Source organism: Urocitellus parryii, chromosome 5, assembly GCF_045843805.1.
Source record: "Urocitellus parryii isolate mUroPar1 chromosome 5, mUroPar1.hap1, whole genome shotgun sequence".
Lineage (NCBI taxonomy): Eukaryota > Metazoa > Chordata > Mammalia > Rodentia > Sciuridae > Urocitellus > Urocitellus parryii.
In genome coordinates this window covers 110,985,644-111,002,007 of record NC_135535.1, presented here as the reverse complement: position 1 = coordinate 111,002,007, position 16,364 = coordinate 110,985,644, and the positions used below count along the sequence as shown (strand labels likewise).

The 16,364-nt window shown below is 40.2% G+C and overlaps 1 pseudogene; it reads left to right on the top strand.

Moving 5' to 3' along the window:
- Positions 1-4,476: 4,476 nt before the first annotated feature.
- On the top strand, positions 4,477-4,933 carry LOC113195630 (transcription factor BTF3 pseudogene; annotated as a pseudogene).
- Positions 4,934-16,364: the final 11,431 nt, after the last annotated feature.

The window sequence follows — 16,364 nt, the reverse complement described above, 5'->3', positions numbered from 1 at the left end:
GGACCTATACCTCCAAGCTCATAGCACATTGCTTAATGAATAACACATTTACATGACCTGAGAAGGACTTTGGCTTTTGGAGACATGTATTCAGAGTATGGCCTTACCTTCTCGGTACAAGCAGACCAAGTTTGACCTATCTCCAAGAAAGCTGCCTGCCACAACTAACAGTGGGACTTAGCAAATTTTTCTCATAGAGAGCCAGAGAGCAAATGATTGAGACTCTGCTGTTCATATGGTCTCTGTTGCAACTACTACTCAACTCACTAAAACCAACACTGATAAATGAAAGAGTGTGTATGTGTCTTTTTCATAGTTTGCCAACACCTTACCTAGAGTTTGCAGCCTCTTCCCAGAGTCCAAATGACCAATCCAGACACAGGCCAGGTCCAACTCCTGCCATAGACCCAAGGCCAACCTTTCAAAGAGTAAGAAGGTTCCTTCAGGTCTAGCATCCCTCCAAGCCTTAGGAAGCAACTAAGGATCGATCCTCTCACTGGAAGACTCTGGTAAAAACTAAACCCATCAGGCTCCCACTGCTGCTATGCTTGCTCACCACCCAAGACACAAGCCCTCCAAATACCTATTTCCTCCCACTCTTTGCCTTTGCTCTTACTAGCCCTTCTATGTAGGTAGAATAGACACTCACCTCCCACTCAGCTCACACACCACCTCCTCAGAGAGGATTTCCCCAGACTAAGGAAGCTCCTCCTTAGAACTATCAATCACAATCTCCTGTTTTCCATTCTTCACAACACCTACCATTATCTGAAATTTTACTGTCTTCTCCCACTCAAATATAAGTTCCTTGAGAATGGGAAATTAGCAGTCTTGTACATCAGTGTATGTCCAGCCTAAATTATGTACTTAGTACATGCTTACTGAACAATGAATGAATGGCTGAGTTGCATACTTCCTCATGCTTCCTCCCCACATACCTCTCTGTTCCATCCTTTAAACTTCTCCAGGAGGCCTGTGAAAAGCCTCCACACTATGTAAACTCAGCTCTTCACTGAATTCCCTTTCTATCTCCATTCCTTGATGAAACCTGAGGGCATGGCTTCCTGTGCCTTCTCACACACAGAGCTTGATTTCTCATGTTCTGCACATTTCAGAGCTAGGCAATACATCTACCCTTCCCTCCCAGTCTTACTTAAACACCTCTCCCCATTCAATGGGCAAGCCCCTACATAAGCTCTTTTGAGCCTATTTGTTATTCCTCTAGGAAACCTTTTCTGGTATTCCTAAATCCAGATTCCATGCCCCTCCTAGAATGTTCTCATGTCAGTTTTCCACATTGTATTACAACTATTGGCTTTATCATCTGCATCTTCCTTCATCCCCCACCTGCTACACTAGGACAGAGAAAACTTCTCCTAGTGCCTGCAGGTAACAGGCTGCTAGTAGATATTATTAAATGAAAGAATTAATACATTATTCCAACAGGAAGAGAAACAGAATATTGTGAAACCCCATAAGGAAGCCACTGTCACATAACCAGTGAAAAGTAGTAAGGACTTAGATTGAGAGGAAACAGAAGGCTGGAAATGACATCTCATATTTCTCTACAACTTACAGCCTTTCTCCACAACTCTCTCCCCTCTTCTTGGCTCTCCATCTAACCAGCTTCCACCAATATTCACCCCAGCCACTGAAGTTAGAAACCTGGGAGACCTCACCCCTTACCCCATCCCATCTGACCGAAAACCAACATCTGTCATCTCAACCTCATGTCCAAATCACTCCTTTTCATTTCACTGCTCCCACCTCAATTCAGCTTACCACCACCTCTCATTCTACCTATCTCAAGCAAATCTCAGCTGCCCATCAATCTTCATACCTGCCCTTCTTACAGTCACAACCACCATGACTGCCCCAGAATAAACCTAGATGTTTTTCCTACATATTTTCCCAGCAAATTATGAACAGACAAATGATTAGAGAATTATGTGAAGTTTTCCAATTGGCTCTAGGAATGTGCTTGACTCTTTGATACTAACATAAGATAAACCAGGTACATTTCAGCCAGGATGAAGTCCTAGCCCATATATATGCTAATCTTTCTGACATAAAATGCAGGGATCCAACTGGTCTTAATGCCATCCAGGACTATACTTCCATCAGTAAGCCCACACACACATACAATAAACTGCACTCTGTGCATTCTCAGGTCTGTCTGCCTTTCTTTCTTTGCTCTATTTCATGGCACTTTGGGGCCAGTCCTCATTCAGTAGGGCTGGGCTATTCACGAACAGTGTTATTTACATAATTAACAACTTTAAATTAATTACCATTTACTTTATGACTATTCTGATCAGATCAGTCAAGGACAGTCCTCCATGCTCCATCAATTCCCTGAGACTCTTTTCCTGCCCCCTCCCCAGCACCCTTTGTATAAGCCCAACCCCACTACATAGTATCATGCTCACCCTGATTCTCCTGCCTGGGATGCATTACCTGGTCTTGTCCACTGAGGGGAAACTACCATCTTTCAAGACCAAGTTCCTCCTTGGGGAATTTTTTTTTTTTAATGACTCTCTTCTCCCAACTCTCCTTGGACCTCTAGCACCCCTGAGGGGCCTCCTACCTTAGCACTTCACCCCACCATTTAGCACTTTACTGTTCCCATGGCTGTCTCATCCTTTTAGATCATGAGTTCCTCCACACAGGGACACATAGCTTCATTTCACCAGTGCCTAGCATAGAATCTCACACATACTGGGCACTGGGTAATCATTGGGGAAAAAATGATTGTAATCCTAGATAACACCGAGGTTAGAGCTGAGGCAGGGGAAATAATCTGCTGCCCTCTACTGGTAATGTGGAGCATTGTTCCAAACAGACATCTCCCTCCCCACCTTGTGAGGAGGAAAGCCCTACAGAAAAGGGAGCTGATGGGGGATGGAGGACTGGCACGATGCTGAAAGTCACAAATTGAATTGAGATGTTGGTGAGACACCACTGTCAGCTCCTACACTATTACCATGTCCATGAGGGCAGAAGCCAGCTCTGTGCTTCAAAAGGACTGGGTCTATCTTCCTGCAATAAACTAAAAACACTTTGGATTATATCTTTTTTTTTTTTTTGAGACAGGATCTAACTAAGTTGTCCTCACTATATCTTATTGTCATTGTTGTTACTACCACGTTCATTTACTTAAGTACATAATCACTAATGCTTTCCTCTACTGTTGTAAAGCACATTTTGCTCTTGGGGGGAAAAAAAAACCTCTGAATTTAACTCCTAGCTTTTCCTGGTTTTAATTCAGTTTCTTACTGTTAGGAAGTTACCTCTGATGTTCTGGGTTTCTCCACTTTCTGCCAAACAGGATCCCTCCACTTCCAACCTTTCCCACTGCTTTCAGCAAGTCCCATGATAGCATGTGCCCTCTGCTGGCAAAAAAGCAGCATTAGCTCAGCTCCTCTTACAGGTCTAATTGTCTATTTCTTGACATCTGGAAAGTTGTCTAAAATCTAAATAGGAAGTAGATTTGGGGAAGGAGCTTTGGACTGGAGACAGAGAATGGTGAGTGACAATCACAGAGATAAATCCTCTGTTTAGCTAAAATAGATCACCTATTACCTATTTAATATATCACACAGGGTGCTTGTAAATATTAGATGTCTACTGAACAAATGAAAAGAGAGCACCCAGAAGAAGCAAAAGAGAGATGGGTGCAGTGGCCCACCTGTATTTCCAGCTATTTAGGAGACTGAGGCAGAAAGATTATAAGTTTGAGGCCACCCTGGACAACTTAGTGAGATCCTGTCTCAAAAAAATAAATAAATAAATTTAAGGGCTGGGGATGTAGCTCAGTGGTAGAGGGCGCCTGGGTTCAATTCTCAGCCCTCCCCGTTTCAAAAATTAAAACAGAGACCAGTCTTCTCACAGCATAAAAAAAAATTAGAGCCACCTGACAAGTTTGGCCCTAAATTTAGAAATCAACTCCACTAAGCAGGAAATACCCTTTCCAATTAACAAATAATCTCTCCCAGGCTTCCAAAGAAGCTCTCATTTTTTTAATATTTATGTTTTAGAGGTAGTTGGACACAATACTTTTATTTATTTATTTATTTTTATGTGGTGCTGAGGATTGAACCCAGGGCCTCGCACATGCTAGACAAGCACTCTACTGCTGAGCCACAATCTCAGCCCCCAAAGAAGCTCTCATTATTTCTTACTTATTTCAATCCCATTCACTCCTTTCCTGAGGAATTTACTCAATTTATTGGAATGGCACCATAGATATTGTTGTCATATAAAACACCATCTGTCCTTGGTGGTTTATAGTTGATTTGATGAGACACTAAACAAATGAGAAAAGTTTGCTTCCTGTCCCCAAGAAGTCTGTAATCTCATCTCTCTAGCTACCACTATCTTGCATCCCTGCATGGGTGTGCCTAATCTCAGCTGGTCTGCTCTTCTTGAGTGCCATCCATAGTCCCTGCCAAATAGCCCCATCTCCACTTTGATAAAATGAAAGAAATTATCATGAACCAGAAACTCACCAAACTGCAAGCACAAGTGCACACCAATGGAAAGGAACTGCTCACAGAAAGAAAGTGGTTCACAGAAGTTACAGATGATTAAAAAAAAACAAAAACAAAAAAAACCTTCAGTCTCATGAAAGAAGTTACTATCTCTGTTACTAAAGAGGTGCATATGTTTACAAACCAAGAAACAGTGCCACTTTCACAACCCTAAAGTTCAGGCACCCTGAACCATTACAGGGCACCCTGAAACAAAAGTATCTGACAGTTGCTACCCAGCATCTTAAACCAGCTTGGTGCAGATAGTCTAACTAGTTAAGCCAATGGGGATGAAGCTCCACCCAAACAATCTGAGGATGGAAAACCATGTCTTGCTCCTGGAGAGGATGATGATGATGAAGATCCAGAATTTTGATGAGGCTTCTAAACATGAGGCAAATTGAATTGAGTTAATTTCTGAAGAAGATAAAGCTCAAAGAATTTCTTGGGAGCTGTTTTACATTATGACAATTAAATAAGTTGTTTTAAAATTGTTTTATTTAGGGATCTAATAAAATATAAATCTCTAATATTTTTAATTTACAAGCCCCTTGAACAATGCAACTATTTTCAGTTTTTGTTTATACACAATTCACTCTTTGAAGCTAATTAAACTGATGGTACCTGCAAGTAAAGTGTGAAATAAAGATCAATAAATTTCTTTGCCTAGAGAGAGAAGTTTGTAATCTCACTAAAAGTCACCTATCCCACCCTTGATTCTCCAGAATTAGAGAGCCATGTAAAAACATGCATCATGAAATACTGAATTGACAGTCACTGAATGCTGAAATGTACAGCATAGAAAATAAGTGTACCTAATTAGGTAAGACTATCAGGACAGGTTTCCTGAAGGTGGCTACATTTTAACTTCCCTAGTCTAAGTAAAAGTGGGAAAGAGAATGGAAAATCATTGTCCAGTGGTCTGGGAGATATCCTGGATCCCCAGGCCTGGAGTCTCAAACAAAGACTACAAGTGGAGGGACACGGGTGTAAAGTGGTGAGTCACCCAGTCTATTCTCACTGCTGAGAACAGTGCCACCAAGGCAGGGGCAAAATAGAACACAACGGCCATGCCTTTCCACCCAAACAGCATGCTTTGGCTTCCTGGAAAAAGGCCCTCCTCTAACAAACTCCATGCCTTTAAAAGGTGGAGAATGGTGGGTGAAGTGCTGGCAAATTAGAACAAAGTGCTACCTAGGATGACAACACCAGCCTAGGTCATCAGTGTGGTAAGCACCAATTCGAATATCAAGATACAGGACATGCTGGGTCCCAAAGGGATGTGGTGGTCCCGGCTCTCAGATACCCAACCTTCATTAATCTTCTTGGTTCATGGGATAGTGTAACACCATTCTAACATACTAATAAACAGCATGCCAAGTTTGTCGGCTCATCAGAACAGAGAGGAAGGGACAGAAGATTTATTTTCCCCAATGCTTATATGTTCCCTGTCAAGCCACCTCCATATTCTGATGAACCATTTAAGCACTCCAACAGCTAAGTGTATTCTTTTTATAAAATTTTTTTCTAGCTGTAGCTGGACACATACCTTTATTTTATTTATTTTTTAAATGTGATGCTGAGGATTGAACCCAATGCCTCGCATATACTAGACGAGCGCTCTACCACTGAGCCCCAGCCCCAGCCCACTAAGTGTGTTCTTACCATCACAAACCCAAATTTCTCTACTTCCAAAATCTAGCAGTCTCACCATCTCTTCTCTTACTCTTCCAGCACTCTATTTCAACTAAGCCTCATCAACTCACTGCTCAGGTTTACCCTGTGGTTTTCTCCTACTGTTCTTCCCATCCCCTGAAATACCCTGTTCCCTTCCATTCAGAAAAATATGGTAGAAACAGACTAGAGTCATAAACAGCTTGGTTTAAGTCAATCACTAAACAATGCATACCTGCATACCACAGATATAACAAATTACCACAAACTTGGTAGCTCAGAACAAAAGAAGTTTATTAGCTTACAGTTATGGAGGTCCAAAGTCCAAAATCAATCTTACTGGGCTAAAATCAAGGTGTCAATAGGGCTGTGTTATTTCTGGAGACTCCAGGAAGACTTTGTTTCTGTATCTGTTCCAGCTTCTAGAGGCTGCTAGGATTTCCTGAGTTTATGACTGACCCCCCCACAGCACAACCACCACTGTTTCCATTGTCTCTGACTCTCTGTCTCTGACTCTTACCCTCCTTACTTCCCTCTTGTAAAGATTGTTCTGATGCACTGGATTCACTCAAAAAAACCAGACTAATCTCCCCATTTCAAGATATTCGGTGTAATCACATATGCAAAGTCCCTTTTGCCAGGTAAAGTAAGAAATCCACAAGTTCTGGAGATTGGGATGTGAACATCATTGAGAGGCCATTATTTTCTTAAATATACTCAATAAGAAAACAGTCTGCTTTTTAATGGATAAATGATTTAGCATTTCACTGGAGAATATATACAAAATGGCAAATAAGTATATGAAAATGTCTTGAACATCAGTATTTATTAAAACACATGAAAATTAAAACCACAATAATATATTACAGAATAAGTAAGAAACCAGTAAGTATTGGCACCAAAGCAAATGCAACTCTTATACACTGCTGGTAGAAATACAAAATGGAGGGGCTGGGGATTTGGCTCAGCAGTAGCGCACTTGCCTGGCATGTATGAGGCACTGGGTTCAATTTTCAGCGCCACATATAAATAAATAAAATAAAGGTCTACCAACAACTAAAAGAATAAATTTAAAAGAAAAAAGAAATACAAAATGGAGCAGCTACTTTGGAAAACAGTCCAGTCGTTCCTTATACGTCAAATATACACTTAACATATGACCCAGCAATTCTCCTAGTATTCTTCCAAGAAAAATGAAACACATTTCCATGTAATTATTCATACAAGAATGTTCCAGCAGCTTCATTCATAGTACTCAAAAACTGGAAATAACCCAAATGTCCTTTAGTTGATAAATGGGTAAATGAACTGTAATATATCCATACAATGTAATACTATTCAGTAATAAAAAAGAACAAGTTACTGATAAACATCACAATACGGATAAATCTGAAAAGTATTATACTAAGTGAAAGAAGCCAGACGCAAAAGGACACATATTATATGAAATTCTAGAGAAAGCAAAACTATAGTGAGAGAAAGAGGATCTTGGGCTGGGGATATGGCTCAAGCGGTAGTGCGCTCGCCTGGCATGCGTGCGGCTCAGGTTCGATCCCCAGCACCACATACAAACAAACATGTTGTGTCCGCCGATAACTAAAAAATAAATATTAAAATTCTCAAAAAAAAAAAAGAAGATCTATGATGCTAGGAGCCAGGAAGGCTGGTGGGATTAACTGAGAAGAGGCATATGTGGACTTCAGAGTGGGTAATGGAAATGTTCTATATGTTGTGACTGCAATTTCACAAACATTTATGAAACTCGTTCAATGTAACTTAAAATTTGCAAATTTTAACACAAATTGTACTGTGGGAATCCACCACGCCATGTGACCAGCATTTTCCTTCTCTGATTGGCTGAGTCCCTGTCAGTCACTTCCCATTATCTGGCCTCATCAAAGTGGCCCTACATGGCAGCCCTGATCTTGGAAGTCATAAAATGTCACAAAATGTGTCTTCATGCATAGGCGTGCCTTCCTACAGCCCCAGAGTCAAATTACCTTACCTGTCCTTGTAAACCTGCCCTCCTTGACCTTTTTTGGAAGGAAATTTCTAAAGAATGAGAGTTCCCCCTCCCCATAAAAGACCACTCCTGAACATGCTAGCTCTTTCTCGCCAGCCTCTTGTGCATTCCTTGCTCTCCCATTTGGGGATCTTGACACCAAGGGAAGAGGAGCTGTCCCAGGGCTTGAGTTAAAGGTAAATTGTGTGTTTGTGTTTTATTTGGTACCTCAGGAAATTCACTTGAGCGACCCTAGTTTGGCTGCCTGAGCTGGCAGGGGGCAGTAATTGGCGCCCAACGTGGGGCTACATGAGGAGAATTTCCAGGTTGATTGAGGAAGCATGCTATAGAAATTTGTTGGACCGTGAATTTTTCTGAAGGGTCATGGAGGAAACAGACAGTTTTAGAGCCAAGGATGTTAAAGAATTATCATGGGCAGTTCCATATCTTCAGATAGAGAGATGTATTCAACAATTTTGGAAACTTTAATTAACCTGAAAGGAAAGCAAGTGGAAAAGAGGCAGCTAGCACAGTTCCTGAGAACAGTTAGCAAGGTTTGTCCGTGGTTTTGTGAGCAGGATTTACCGGATGTACATACTTGGGAGAGACTAGGAAGAAAATTGTATAAAGGCTGCCTCCCAGCCAAACTGTCTAGAAGTACAATAGACAGTATTCAGAAGTTTGGACTACATTAGAAATGTGTCTTTGTGGTGATCTAGATCAAGGTCAATGGCCCTGGAAGACCTTTTAAAAGGCATAGAGCAGGAAAAACAGCCAGAGGCTGTTTTTTTGAAAAAAAAAATTATCTTTCCATACCACTGAGAGTGGAATCAAATTTCACTGAATCTGCCACCAGCAGACAGATGCCTGGGGGCGAGACCTAAACCAAGAGTTCAGTTTCAGTTGAACCAGACCAATTCAGAGGAGCGCCAGGGGGCATGTTCCAGAGAGGAAATTAGTCATGACCAGAGCTCTGAGAGGCAATTCAAAATGGAGAGGAACAGAATGGGCGGGAGACAAAGAGTCCCAGTTGGAGGGGACTCAGTGGAGGGGACTCAGTTGGATGGCGAAGAGGAAATGGAGGAGAATATTGCTAGGTTGCATTTAGCTAGACCGGCACCCGCCATCAGAATTCGGCCACTTTCAGCTGAGAGAACAGGCTTTAATCGGTACTCTGATTTGGCTATGGCTATGCTTTCGCCATTACAACGTGGAATCAGGAAGGCACAGGAAGCAGGGGAAGATATTACAGGTTTTCAACTTTTTCCAGTTTTTGAACAGGTTAAGGAGCAAAACCAGTGTGTCCATATACATGCTATAATTCCTTTGAAAACCTTAAAAGAATTAAGAAATGCTTATGGTACTTATGGTCCTAATTTTCCATTTGTACAAAGCTTGCTCGATTCAATTTGCAAAGAACCTCTTCCACCCAATGACTGGATGTCCATGGCCAGAGCTTGTCTGATTGGCAGAGATTATCTTCTCTGGCAATCTTACTGGACCGATTTCTGTACCAAGCAGGCTGAGGGAAACAGAACACAGAATCTTGAGACCCCTTTGGAGATGTTGACGGGAACGGGTGAATTTGCAGAATTGGAGAGGAAGTTAAACTATGATTTGGCAGTTTATGATGATTACTTCATGTGCAAAGAAGGCATGGCAGCAAATCTCTTCCCAGGATCAGTCTAATCTAGTTTTGACTAAGATAAAACAAAGCTCAGAAGAACTGTTCTCCAACTTCATAGTGCATTTGTACCTAGAGGCTAACAGGTCAATGGCAGACTCAGGTGCCTGTGAGTTTATTGTTAAGAAGCTAGCATTTGAAAACACAAATAAGGTCTGCCAGGACATCCTCCAGCCTCATAAGGAAAAGGGGACTGGCTCACAGTTTGTTCGCCTTTGTGCAGACGATGGCCCAACCCAATTGCAAGGTTTTACGCTTGCCAAGGCTTTAAAGCAGGTACTTCAGCCCCAATCCCAGAGACGCCATTCTTGCAGGCAGAGTTTTAATTATGGGAGAAATGGCCACATGACACAAGACTGCAAGTCCCAACGCATCAGGGCAGAAACTTTTCCCAGTTCGCACTGGCAGCAATACAGGGCAAGAGGCCACATGGCAAAGGAGGAAGGAAGCCAATATGGCGTCCATCTGTGTCCATTTTTGCCTTCACTTCAGCCTTTGTTGGTGCCAAAAAATGAGGGGAGGGCCTTTCCCCAGGCTCGCCAAATACACGGGGAGAATGACTTAAGAGTCTCAGGCTCTGGCGTCATCTCAGCCAACCATGGCAGACCTCCATTTTTATAAGCCCTACCACTCAGATAGTATACTTTTATTTTATTTTTTTAGTCATACATGACAGCAGAATGTATTTTGACATATAATACATACATGGAATGTACATACATCATATTGTCTATTCTATTCTGCTGCCCTTCCTATTCTCCCTTCTCCTCCCCGCCTCTCCCATCCTCTCTCTATCCAATCTAATGTGACACACTTTTTTTTTTCTTTTTCTCCTCACAACATCATACATGTATTCTGTATAACAATGAGGTTCTCCTTCCATCTTCCGTGCAACTCCCCTTCTCCCTCTTTTTCCCTCCCACCTCTCTTCCCTATTTAGTGGTAGTCTTCTTCTCATGCTCTTCCTTCCTATCCCATTTTGAGTCACCCCCCTTATATCAGAGAAGACATTCAGCATTTATTTTTTTAGGGATTGGCTAACTTCACTTAGCATAATCTGCTCTAATGCCATCCATTTGCCTGCAAATGCCATGATCTTGTTATTTTTTAGTGCTGAGTAATATTCTATTGTGTATAAATGCCACATTTTTTTTATCCATTCATCTATTGAAGGGCATCTAGGTTGGTTCCACATTCTAGCTATTGTGAATTGTGCTGCTATAAACATTGATGTAGCTGTGTCCCTGTAGTATGCTCTTTTTAGGTCTTTTGGGTATAGTCCGAGAAGGGGAATAGCTGGGTCAAATGGTGGTTCCATTCCCAGCTTTCCAAGAATCTCCATACTGCTTTCCAAATTGGCTGCACCAATTTGCAGTCCCACCAGCAATGTATGAGTGAAACTTTTTCCCCCACATCCTCGCCAGCACTTATTGTTGTTTGACTTCATAGTGGCTGCCATTCTTATTGGAGTGAGATGGTATCTTAGAGTAGTTTTAATTTGCATTTCTCTGATTGCTAGAGATGGTGAGCATTTTTTCATGTATTTGTTGATTGAATGTATGTCCTCTTCTGAGAAGTTTCTGTTCAAGTCCTTGACCCATTTGTTCATTGGGTTATTTGTTTTCTTGTTATTTAACTTTTTGAGTTATTTGTATACTCTAGAGATTAGAGCTCTATCTGATGTTTGAGGGGTAAAAATTTGTTCTCAGGATGTATGCTCCCTATTCACCTCACATATTATTTCTCTTGCTGAGAAAAAAAACTTTTTAGTTTGAATGCGTCCCATTTGTTGATTCTTGGTTTTAAGTCTTGTGCTATAGGTGTCTTATTAAGAAATTTGGGGCCTGCCCCCACATGATGAAGATTAGGGCCAACTTTATCTTCTATTAGACCACAGAGACTCTGGTCTGATTCCTAGCTCCTTGATCCATTTTGAGTTGACTTTTGTGCATGATGAGAGAAAGGGTTCAATTTCATTTTGTTGCATATGGATTTCCAGTTTTCCCAGCACCTTTTGTTGAAGAGGCTATCCTTTCTCCATTGCATGGTTTTAGCACCTTTGTCTAATATAAGGTAGTTGTAATTTTGTGGATTTGTCTCTGTGTCCTCTATTTTGTACCATTGGTCTACCAGCCTGTTTTGGAGCCAGTACCATGCTGTTTTTGTTACTATTGCTCTATAGTATAGTTTAAAATCTGGAATTTCGATACCACCAATTTCACTCTTCCTGCTTAGAATTACTTTAGCTATTCTGGGTCTCTTATTTTTCCAGATGAATTTCATGATTGCTTTTTCTATTTCTGCAAGGAATGTCATTGGGATTTTTATGGGAATTGCATTGAATCTGTAAAGTGCTTTTGGTAACATGGCCATCTTAATAATATTAATTCTACCAATCCATGAGCAAGGTAAATCCTTCCATCTTCTAAGGTCTTCTTCTATTTCTTCTTCTATTTATGGTTGTATACTTTTACAAACAGCCATGGTAACTGATATAACAGCTGAAATGGGATCCCATCAGATTCCTACCAAGATCCATGGGCCATTACCCCCAGACATCAGGGGTTAATTTGGGGATGAAATAATTTTAAAGAGGCAATCCAAGTAATACCAGGAGTTATTGATCCTTATTTTAGAGGTGAGCTAACAGTCACTGTAAAATCAGAACATGCCATTTGGCTTTCTACTAAAGACGTGCTAGCCCAATTAATACTTTTACCCTGTAGCTCCACGGACAGTCAGATTTAAACCGATTTCTGAGTTGCCAGACCAAGCGTACTGGGTACAATTAGTCCATCAGGAGCGCCACCTACTGGAACTTAAAATTAATCATAAAAAATTTCAAAGAAATACAGTTACTGGGGCAGATAAATCTGTTTTATCTTGCCAATTTTGGCCCAAAACCTGGCCTTTACATACTGTGCCAGCCAATTTAGAAGGCATAGGACAGATTTCTCAGCCTTCAGAGCACCCGATATCATCACTGGGAGGATTGAGATGGAAATATTGGAATTTTTAAGCCTTATGTTTTGGACACTTTGTTGGTAAATTTATGGGGAAGAGATATCCTAAACAGCTTAGGATTACTATTAGTAACTCTAAATTCTATAAGGTCATTTGAGGAATTTAATCAAGGGGTTTACTCCTAGGGATAGTGAGAGAAATTCACAGGATGAATACCTACTTACGACCCAGTCTCCTGGTCAGAGATTAATTAATTAATACCAAAACTTTTAGTAGGGGCCCTGACTTTTTCCCTGGCCCAAAACACAGCAGAAAAGATCACTTGGCTCACAAAGTTACTAACCCAAATTGGGGAAAAACTTAAAATAACTCATATGTTAGTTGAAGACCAGCTCCAAGCTGGTCATTTAGAGCCTAAGCTCAGCCCTTGGAACATACCCATTTTTTGTAATTAAGAAAAAAGTTTGGTAATTGGAGGTTATTATAGGACCTAAGGGCAATAAATCATGCAATTCAACCTATGGGAGCTCTACAATCTGGGCTTCCTTCTCCTACAGCTATTCCTTTGAAATATAATTTGATAGTAATAGATCTAAAAGATTGTTTTTTCTCTATACCTTTGCACCCAGATGACTATAAAAAGTTTGCCTTTAGTGTCACAATTAAATTAAATTCAAAGAACCAGTCAAAAGATATTGCTGGAAGGTACTGCCTCAGGGAATGCGTGATAGTCCAACCTTATCTCAGAATTTTGTAGCACAGGCTATCACGCCTGTAAGGGAAAAATTTCCTGATGTATATATTATTCATTTTATGGATAACATACTTTTAGCTCATGCTAATTCAGATGTACTTTTAAAAATTTTTTGCCCAATTAGAGACTTCACTCACAGCAATGGGTTTATGCATTGCACCTCAAAAGGTGCAAAAGATATCTACTTTTCAATAATGTAATTGAAGGACATACAATCCATCCTCATAACTTACAAATGAGAGTCAAGGAGTTGCACGCCCTTAATGATTTTCAAAAATTATTAGGAGATATTAATTGTATGAAGCCATCTTTAAAGCTAACTACTTCAGATTTAAGTTCTTTATTCCAGATATTACAGGGAGTTTCCAACTTCTTCTTGTCAGCTCACAGCAGAGGTGAAAATGGCTTTAAGGAAAGTTGAAATTGCTATTAAAAATGCTCAATTTACTAGAATTAATCCTCAAAAGCCTATATATTTATTGATATTTCCAACTGCTTATGCTCCTATAGGGGTGATATGGCAAACATTGGAAGTTATTGAGTGGATTCATTTAGCCCACTCTCCTCAAAAGTCATTAACTCCTTTTCATGATTTTGTTGCTCAATTAGTGATGAAAGGCAGAACAAGACTTTTACAACTAGTTGGATCAGAACCTAATATTATAATCATCCCATTTTCTATTCAATAGAATGATTGGCTCTTTCAAACTTCTAATTTATGGCAAATAGCTTTTGCTGATTTCCCTGGTCAGACAGAAAGTCATTATCCTCATGATAAAATTATTCAATTTGCATTAATAACGCCACTTATTCTTCCAAGGATTGTATGTGCACAACCAATAAATGGTGCAGTAACAGTATTCACTGAGGGCTCAAGTTCAGTTTGAGCAGGTTTTTATAGTTATGTCCTTACAGAGGTAATACAAACCTCATATGCTTCTGCTCAATGAGCAGAACTACAAGCTCTCATTTGTGCTTCAAGCTATTTTACAAATGAGCCTATTAATATTTATTCTGACAGCTATTATATGCAGTTGGAGTCACCAAAAATATTGAAATTTCAGTTATTGGATATACGTCATCACAAGAGTTATTCAATTTGTTTTATACCCTACAAAGGATGGTGCAAATGCAAAAGCACCCATGTTTTATAGGCCACATACAGGCCCACACTCATCTTCGAGGGCCTCTGATATCAGATAATGATAAGATTGATAAATTAGTTGCTGTTTGTCAGCAAATGTCTTTGTATGACTGTACACAAGCTTCACATTCTTTACATCATCAAAATGCTTCTAGCTTATGTAAAGAACTTAATATTACCAGAGAGAAAGTTCATCAAATTGTACGTCACTGCCCCCAGTGTGTTATACACACTCCAAATTTACTATCTGGGGTAAATACCCATGGATTAAAACCAAATCAATTATGGTAAATGGATGTAACTCATATTCCTCAATTTGGTAAACAATGGTATGTATATACATGTAATTGTAGATACCTATTCTAGATTTATCTTTGCCACAGCCCATACAAAAGAAAATACTCAACATGTTATTTTTCATTGTTTAGCTGCTTTCACAGTATTAGGATGTCTTTTACTATTAAAACTGATAATGCACTGGCTTATGTTAGCTCTTCTTTCCAACAATTTTGCCAAGAGTTTCAGATTAACCATAAAAACAGGTATTCCTTATGACCCTCAATGTCAAGCCATTGTAGAATGATCTCATTTATCTATTAAGCTACAATTATAAAAACTAAAAGGGGGAGATAGGACTATGACTCCCCAAAATAACCTCAATCGTGCTGTTTGCTTTAAATTTTCTAAATTGTGACTCAGAAGGTCACACTGCAGCTGAGCAACATATGTCTTCCACAGCAAAAGGCCCTTAAGGCTGAGTTTGGCGGAAGGACTTACAGACTGGTCAATGGAAAGGACCAGATCCAGTGATTATATGGGGCAGAGGTCATGCTTGTATTTTTCCAGAAGGTGCTTTTCATCCTATTTGGGTACCTGAACATACCATCAGGCATGGAGGACATAGATTCAAGATTCAAACAACTGAAGATCAACCCAGAGAAGCCTTCCCTCAAAAGGAAGAAACCTCAGAAGAAGAGAAGAGTGGCCCAGAGAAACCAAATGAAGAAGCTGATCTTATGGAGGGACCTAAGGAAATTGACGCAATGAGCCATGAATGATTCAACTCCAAGGGAGAGCTAAAACTCCAGTGATGATGCTTGCTGCAGTAATAGTCCTACTGGGCTGTTAGGTAAAAGGGAATCGGGGAGAAACTTATTGGACATATTTTCCAGATCCACCTCTAGTATACCCAGCAGTGTGGACTGGAGAATCCATCCCAGTATACTGATGACTAATATATGATGGGAAGATTTACAGACACTCATATTAGTCCCAATCATGTGACTGGTCCCACGGTAAACATGCTGGCTGCCTAAAAGTGTCATTTGAGGAAAAAGACAGCAGTTGGGACCAATTTATCATACTGTTAATGGAGACTCAAAACCTTATATTAGATAAGCAGAACGTCCACAAATACCTCATTGTCCTAACAGCTCTGCAATAGAAATTGGCACCTTTCCTAAGTGGATAGATTATATAAATACATTTCCAATACAACATAAGGTGTCTAGAAATAGTGGGTATATTTTGGATTGGTCTCCTAAAATTGACAAAAGACAGTTACGCAAGAGTTTTGCCATGACTCCTAGAGGATTTATTAGCAACATCCTGAC